This window comes from Apteryx rowi, unplaced genomic scaffold (assembly GCF_003343035.1).
Source record: "Apteryx rowi isolate R43461 unplaced genomic scaffold, aptRow1 scaffold_334, whole genome shotgun sequence".
NCBI classification, from domain to species: Eukaryota; Metazoa; Chordata; class Aves; order Apterygiformes; family Apterygidae; genus Apteryx; species Apteryx rowi.
Genome location: NW_020449797.1, coordinates 311,106 through 318,988, shown reverse-complemented (window position 1 = coordinate 318,988; position 7,883 = coordinate 311,106). Strand labels below are relative to the sequence as shown.

Below are 7,883 nucleotides of genomic sequence, written 5' to 3'. Positions count from 1 at the left end.
GTAGACTGAGGCGGTAGAGCTGCCTAAAATATGGGAGACAGATTGCTTCCAGAGACAAATCTGACATGATGAAGCACTACCAGGATACCTAGATTTAAACGTAGACCCAAATATATCAGAGCAGGGTGGCAAGTCCTAATGCAGCTGCTCACAAAAGGGAGTCCTCTAATCACAGCAAAATTTTAGTTACAGGTTACTGTCCTCTAATGGAAGGCTTTAAAGTTCACAAAAAAGACCAAAGCGCATGTATTATGCCTTTTCCATTTCCTCCAAGTATTTCCTCTGTATGCTACTCATCCATATTCTGCCACACACTAATGCTACCATAGTCTCTTGATGGAAAACACAAGATGGTGAACGTGTTCAAGGGCTTCAACTAAGGCTCCTGGGAGAGCCAGAGAAATGCTCAGGAAAGGCCATGGAAAGACCCAGACCCTTTTTGAAGAGCAGCTGAGGAGGGCCTGAACAGCAAGCTACACCTGCCTGAGGGCCAAATTTGCACATGTCCAGAAATGAGGGAAGGTCCCGGCCCCAGGGGTTTTAGTGGCACCGGTTCAAATGGCTTTCGGTCTTTCAAAAATGTAATTCGGCTCTTTCACTCTGCTCCCCAACAAGTTGTAGCTGTTAGTAAGAACAGTTTGTCTTGAAAACGGGATGTAAGTGCAGCCTTTTTGTGCTCTGAGAGAAAGGGGAGGGACTGGATGAAAACCACCTCAGGTCTTTGAAACACAGAGAAGACGTCCAGGTTAGTTCAGTTGCCTTTCACAGGCTTAATAAAAGGTTAGTAAAATCAGCCAGAATGAAAGTAAGTTTGGCATTCTCGTCCCTGTGCTAAAAATAACACAGAATCATCACATGATTTGATACAATTGACGCTGTTATTTGGGAAAGGTCTCAAGTATGACTCTAAGGGGAGGTCATAAAAAATTCACCCAAACCCAAAAGGCTGCATGGGCAGAATTGTGATGGAAATTTGCACTTCTCCTGCCTGTGAACATAACTCATGCAGTTAGTGCTTTATGAGAACTAATTTAACCCACTTTCTCATTTAAGCTAAAGAAAAGTGATGTCAAGTAGGTTCCTTTAACATCAAGGCCATCTTTTAACCCAACCTTTGCTCCTCTTCACCCCTGCTCCCACTCAAGTCTATTAAATGGATTAAAATGTGGCACAAAAATACATTCCTTATCATATCAGTTGGCCTCTTTCCTGTAACAGTCCTTATCTACGTTCAGCAGCCCTATTAATGCAGTCCCCTGCAATCAGCAAGAAAAAGTAGCACTCCACAGATCTCTGATCCAGTCCTTCCCAATATCACAGGCCGTTTCTGGACACTGAATAAAGAACAGGAGCTCTTTTCATGCCGGCGGTTTGCTCTGTTGCATCTCTTCTTCATTGCCTATAGTCCCAAGCTCTCACTGCTTGCTCTGTAGTGGACTCCTGAGCTACCTATATAACAGGAAACTGAACTTCCCTGGGACACAACTGTTGATTTTCCTATTACTGTCACACCAGGTATCCCTCGTATGGCAAGGCTGGGATACCCCTGTGGTCATGCCCTATTTATAGCACACATGTTTAGGGGAAGAGTTACCTTTATAAATTTGTACAGCACTGCTAAGTGCAAACTGCTCTGAAGAGATTGTGTGGAGATGGGGGTGGAACAAAGTGCTAGCAAACCATTGCTCAGGAACTGCCAGAATCTTTCTGTAGGAAAAAAATTGCAAAGACCCGCTCCTATGGAGCCTACTGCAAGAAGAGGCTTCAGGAGTTAGGCTGTTCAGGAGCTGTGAGCTGGATGTCCTCACTGGGCACAAAATTTGACTTCCAAATGAAAGAAACAAACCAAAGCCCAGACCCTAGCAGATATAACTCCATTAATCTTAATAGAGTTACGTTTGCCATTTTTCAGCCCTCATTGCATATATTGAGTGTTCCCTTACTAACTGCTTTCCTCAGGTTATTTTAAGTTCATGGGTTGCCGTACTTAATTTAAGAGTCCCAAGAAATTACAAAATAATGTAAACAAGTGTTTTCAAAACTGCTTCTCTCTCCCCTTGTTCCCACTCCTCTGAGGAGCAGGGAAGAATGGGACCAGGGTGTCCTTGATCAGATACTATACTTGATCTTAGTCAACAGACTGAAACAGCGTCAGCAAAAACAGAGGAAGGATATTGCAAAACACCAATGAAATCCTTCCCCCTGGGATTTTGGGTTTTATGAGCTGGCAGGAGGTGAGGAGGCTGACCTCTCCACTTCTGCTCCACATTAAAGCAGTCTCATGAGGAGGAACCCTGTATTGTGCAAATGCCTCTTGGAGGGGGTTTACGCAGAGCGAGAGGTTATGGACGGCTTTCTGGATGCTCATGGAAGGACAAGGTTATTCTACTTACTCACAGCCCTGATGAGGTTTGTTCAGGTGCTGCCACTAGCCAGCACTTGGATGGGAGAGCACTGAAGCCACAGAGACATGYTGGGAGAGCCAATAGGGAGGGAAGAGTAAAAACTGGCCACAGAGATGACAGGCAAAAAGCGCAGCAGCTGGAGTGTGTGGAAGAAAGGGCAGGCAGCAAGCACCAGGAGAGATCTTAGCCACGTGCACTCCCCATCCTTCCACAGCACCTCTGCAATGCTGGGATACCCCTGGCATCTCTGCAGTGCTGGGGTGCCTATGGATCTCTGCAATTTTGGAGTGCCCAATTGTGCCCAGGGACAATCCCTGGGAGGCCCCAGCACTCCCATTTCACAGAATCACAGAATAGTTGAGGTTGGAAGGGACTTCTGGAGTTCATCTGGTCCAATCCTCTGCTCAAGCAGGGTCACCTACAGCAAGTTGCACAGGATCRCGTCCAGATGGCTTTTGAATATCTCCCAGGATAGAGACTCCACAGCCTCTCTGGGCAACCTGTTCCAGTGCTCTGTCACCCTCACAGTGAAAAAGTTTTTTCTCATATTCAGGTAGAACTTCCTGTGTTTCAGTTTGTGCCTGTTGCCTCACGTCCTGTCACTGGGCACCACTGAAAAGAGTCTGGCCCCATCCTCTTGACACCCTCCCTTCAGATATTTGTATACACTGATAAGATCCCCCCTCAGCCTTCTCTTCTCCAGGCTCAACAGTCCCAGCTCTCTCAGCCTCTCCTCATAGGAGAGATGCTCCAGTCCCTTAGGGTGACTCCAGCTCCAGACAAGTCCTGCTGCTATTCCTCCCAGGAGGAACTGGATACCCCATCTCTGACCCACCCTCAGCAGCCTTCTCCCCCCTTCTGCAGCCCAGTCAGTCACTGCACTTTCTGCCAGTCTGCTGAGGACAAGATGCAGCTAAGGGCAATGACAGGAGGGGTCCCCAGCGGCTGCTTTTTTTCCCTCGAGGCTTCACGGCACTCTTGTAGTACAGACAAGTCAGGTAGGGAGACAAAAATCTCCAAACACAGCATCTGTTGCAATACAAAAACTGTGCAGGGCATGGTTGCTAGCCATGGAAACTTCTCCAGAGAGAAGGTTTCTCTCTTATGAAATAAACCTCCCAATCAGCCCGTGCTTGCAGAAGAAATCCTCACCCACATTAGTGCCACTGCTTGGATTTTCATTTCTACCTCTGACTTTCTTAAATGCTTTTAGAAATGTATCCATGATACCAGTGTGTCAAGCAATGTTACGCTTCCTAGAACGCCCAGTTTCAAGTGGAGGAAAAGAAACTCAAAACCCCAAACCCAGCTTCGCAGTACTGATGCAAATGTTCTAGGGTTTATTGTTATAAAGATTTTGGCTCAGCTACAGCTAATTTTTATGCTCAGAGTGTTGCATTATTAGTCTTTGATGTACTGTTCAGACACATTATTGACACATAAAATGGTGAAACTTCGGAGATCTTCCTTTTGAGTGTTTAATCCTGATATGCACAAAAGCAGAGAAGTTGATGTTTCCCTGACCCCTCCATTTCTCTAATTCTGACATCATTCTCTAGCACCTGCAGAATTATTACAGATAAGAAAGAATCATTCCACAGTTAAATAAGTGTATACATATTTTTTTCAGGAAAGGGGAAAGAATCAGCTCTTTTCATATTGCCAGAAGATACCTTTTAGAATTTGCACCAGTGCTAGAATGGGCTAAATTTGGACCAACGAGCTAGAGTTGAAAAACTTGTGTTGCCAAACCGATCCCTTGTTCTAGACTCTAGTTTTCATCAAGTTGTACCTGAAAATAATTTCTTAACATTAAATCTCCCCTTTGCACGACTGGAATTTGAAAAGTTATAAACTTGCGTTAGAATTTGAAAGCTATAAATTGCTAAACAAGTCTGTGGGGAGACACTTACTTAGATAATCACAGGTTCTCAATGCCCTCTAYGTGAATCTATTTTATTTCTTACCATTCATTCGCAAATCCATTGTTAGGACAATTAGCAATGATAAATAAAACTCAAAAGGCTGACGTTCTGTTTCAAAGCTTTTGGCTTGGATTTATACAAACCACCACATCATGTGAGCATTCAGTCCACAAAAAACACATTTGTTTGTGGTGAGTATCATTTTCCTGGGGAAAAGGAATAAACCCCTCTAGCTAGCCAACATATTAGTATTTTATTGTTGTTTTCAAGGAGCGATTAAACCATGACTGGAGACCAGGCTCTTCGGGACCCACACACGTCACGGATTACACAATGCGTATAAGGCATGATAGTGTCATTACCACACCTCTGTTTTTTGAAAATACACTTCCTTCTGCTTTAAGGTTGGGTCCAGTTATTCATGTGGAGCACCCAGTTTTGTATGAGGAAACAGTGAGTTCTTCACCTGCTTTAAAACATGCAACCAGCAAGGAAGGCTGAATGTTATTCAAGGATTTTCCACTACATCTTCAGATCCRATCTCTATTTTCTCAGTAAAACATGGCACATCTTTTTCACATGTTCAACTCCAAGCCCTGTGGAGAGAAGCCTGTGTTTAAACCAGTGAAGCGAACCCACCACCCCGAAGATGGTTAAGACTTGCACTTCTACCCTCTAGCGGGTGCTGTGCCAGGCAGGTCCCCCCAGGGCACCCTGCCTCAGCGGGCCACAGTTAGCTGGGTGCCGAGCACCAAAATGCCATGTTTAAGGTGCATGGCTGAGAGACGGGCTAGGGCATCCCCCCGACATGCTCCTCACTGGGGGTCATTTCCACTGCTCTGCCCTTGGCTGATTCCTGGAGAAAAGAGGGTCCTTTCTGTCCCTGGAGTGCTGGGAGGTGTCTGTTCCTTTGGCCCCTCCAGTTAGTGCCCCGCGCGCCCAAGCCCTCTGTAGCCCCAACACTCAGTGCTGCAGGAGGCAATACCGGGGGAGATACAGGTTTGATAAATATGCATTTCTAGAAATTGAAGTCTAAATGAACAGCGTAGCCCTCTCTGGCCCAATTAATCCCAGCAGTGCCTGCCAACTTCTTATGGTCGCCAGAGGGCAGGGACCAACTGTTTCCAGCTGTCACTGATCATCGCAACAGCCTGGAGATTTGCCCTTGTGGCTAGTACTGGCTCCTCTTCACCAGACCCCTCTGCCACTGCTTCCAGCTCAGCCGCAGACCTAATGCCCCAGGAGGTCACTGAGGACCAGTGCGGTATCTGCAAGCCCCACAGCACCCTGGAAGTCTTCAACACCCATGTTGGTCCAGCAGGGATGAGCCAGAAGGACAGAAGCCAGCAAGAAGGAAGTGCAGGGAAGTACTTTGCACACTGCTTATTTGATTTTATTTTCTTCACTGACCCTGAACATTTTCCCCTCTCCATTTCTCCCACCCACCACCTCAAAATACCAAGGCAAGCACAAGATAGCAAGAGACTAACTAAGTCGTCACTGTTCGGAAGAAGCTGCTGTAGTTTAACTAATGCGTAAGGGAAGTTGTAGACAAAACAACAGTAATGACAATGACAAACCCATTGCACTTTTTTTCCAAACACATGCTTTGGGCAGGGCAGCCAGATAGAATCCGCAACACCATAAATCAATGCGCTGCAAACGGAGAAGAGAAACGGATTGTGAAATGAACTGTAAAATAAACATCCAATGTAAACATTGAAAATGCAGTGGTTTGTTTTTTCTGTCTGGGAGTCCAAGTCCAGGACAAGTTAGTTGCTTGCTGTGCTCAGCTCCAGAGGTGGAGAGGATTTATTGCTGGCCTGGTTTGGGGTTTGTTTGCAGAACAAGGAGGCAGCAGCTGCTCCTCTTTGTCAGCGGAGGAGGAGGCTGATGGCAGCATGAATGTCCCTTTTGTCCTCTGACACAGCCTCATCAAGCATTTGCTCAGGTATTCTTTAAGTTTTGCCCATGCATTCCTAGGAAGGGCTGTCTTGTTCCTCCTAATCCAGAGGGACGCCCTCCCACACTCCTTCGCAATGAGTTTTAGTGGCCCTATCATAACAACGAGGCTGCCCTGAACTGCTTCGGGCTGCCTATTTCTCTGGGGCCTGGATTTTCTGATTAGCAAGGGCTCACCCAGAAGAGCCTCTCCTGCCATACCTTTTGTGTTGCTCACCACCCCAGCCCTGCTGCTTGGTGTTGCTGGTGGTTTCTCACTTGTGCCTTCTCCTAATCCAGTCCATCCTCCCTTCTTGGAGGGCTAAAACATGCCCTCAGAAGGAGAAGCTGGCCACCTCTGATAAAACCTGACCTTTGAATATCTGCCTTCTCCCCTATATATCTACTGCTGAGCCTTCAAAACTGCAGACACCTAACCATGAGCCAGGTCATCTGAAGCCTGAGCGTGTGGTGCCCTGAGAAGGGCACCTTCTGCACAGCTGAGCACTAGTTTCTTCACCCAGAAGAAGAAACCTATAGGGCAAGGATCATCTCAGAGCTCTGAGTCCAGGACTCAAGAGAAGCAAAAGAGATTCTGTTTGCAGCGAGACGTGCTGGAAAAATGAATCAGGACAACGTGCAGCTTCTCCAGCAGCAAAGGGAGATACTAGAAAGCAGTAGGAAACAAAACACCTCAAGACTACTTAGCAGGCAGCTGCATTACATCAATACCTTTCTGGGTCTAGGGCACACCCTGGCTCATGTGTCAACACACCAGGACAACATTACTCAATACCCGCTACACTCAAACCAGACAAAAAGATAATGATTTGCTACTGTATATAGAGACCTGTGCCTCAGCGAGGAAAGGGCAAAAGCCTCTTTGCCTTTTTTTTTTGGTTCTTTTTTTAAAAACTGTTTAGTATTTTAAACTTTTATGCATTAAACTTTAATGCAAGTCATAGGAGCATAACGTTCGAAGGGACCTCAAGCAGTCATCTATCAAACGTTTCGCTCCTCAAAACACTCTTAATGAAGACGATTCCACACCTCTAGGAAAAATGTTAATTACCCTTGTAGCCAGGACAACATAACCTACATTTGGTGCAAATGAAACACARCTTTAAGTGCTCTTCCCAGTGGGCAGAGGAATCTTTTCATAATCCTTTACATAATGGGAAGTTTGCATCCCCTCTCATCCTTTTCTAACAAATAAAAGTGGCCTTTTCTCTTGGGTCACCATTCTCTATGTTTCTACTCATTCTTGTTACTCTTCTTCAGACTGGCTCCAGCTGGCTGGTGTCCGGGTCTGCTGMAGTGCTACAACACCACATCAGTATCTTGGCCAGTTTCTAGCTCATTAGTGCCCGTAACTCCTTTTCTTCAGTGTTGCTGCTTGTCCTCCACTTGGCATATCCACAGCTGATTTGTCCTTCCTTAACGTGGTGCTGTACACTTTTGTGCACTGTATTCCAAACTGTTGCTTTTCTCTCCCAATTCATCATTTTGAACTTGAAGAGGAAGCCTCTCCTCCCGAGTGCTTGAAACGCCTTGTGGCTTGGTGTTAACTGCACCCTTTTATGAGGCTTTTACTTGGTCTTCCATCAATCCA

General features: G+C 45.9%; 1 long non-coding RNA gene across 1 annotated transcript; it reads right to left on the bottom strand.

Moving 5' to 3' along the window:
• Positions 1 to 3,865: 3,865 nt before the first annotated feature.
• Positions 3,866 to 7,319, bottom strand: LOC112969096. Its single transcript, XR_003254562.1, has 3 exons — positions 6,494 to 7,319; positions 5,911 to 5,986; positions 3,866 to 4,926 (listed from the first exon to the last, which is right to left on the bottom strand). It is a non-coding gene; the product is annotated as an uncharacterized LOC112969096 (long non-coding RNA).
• Positions 7,320 to 7,883: the final 564 nt, after the last annotated feature.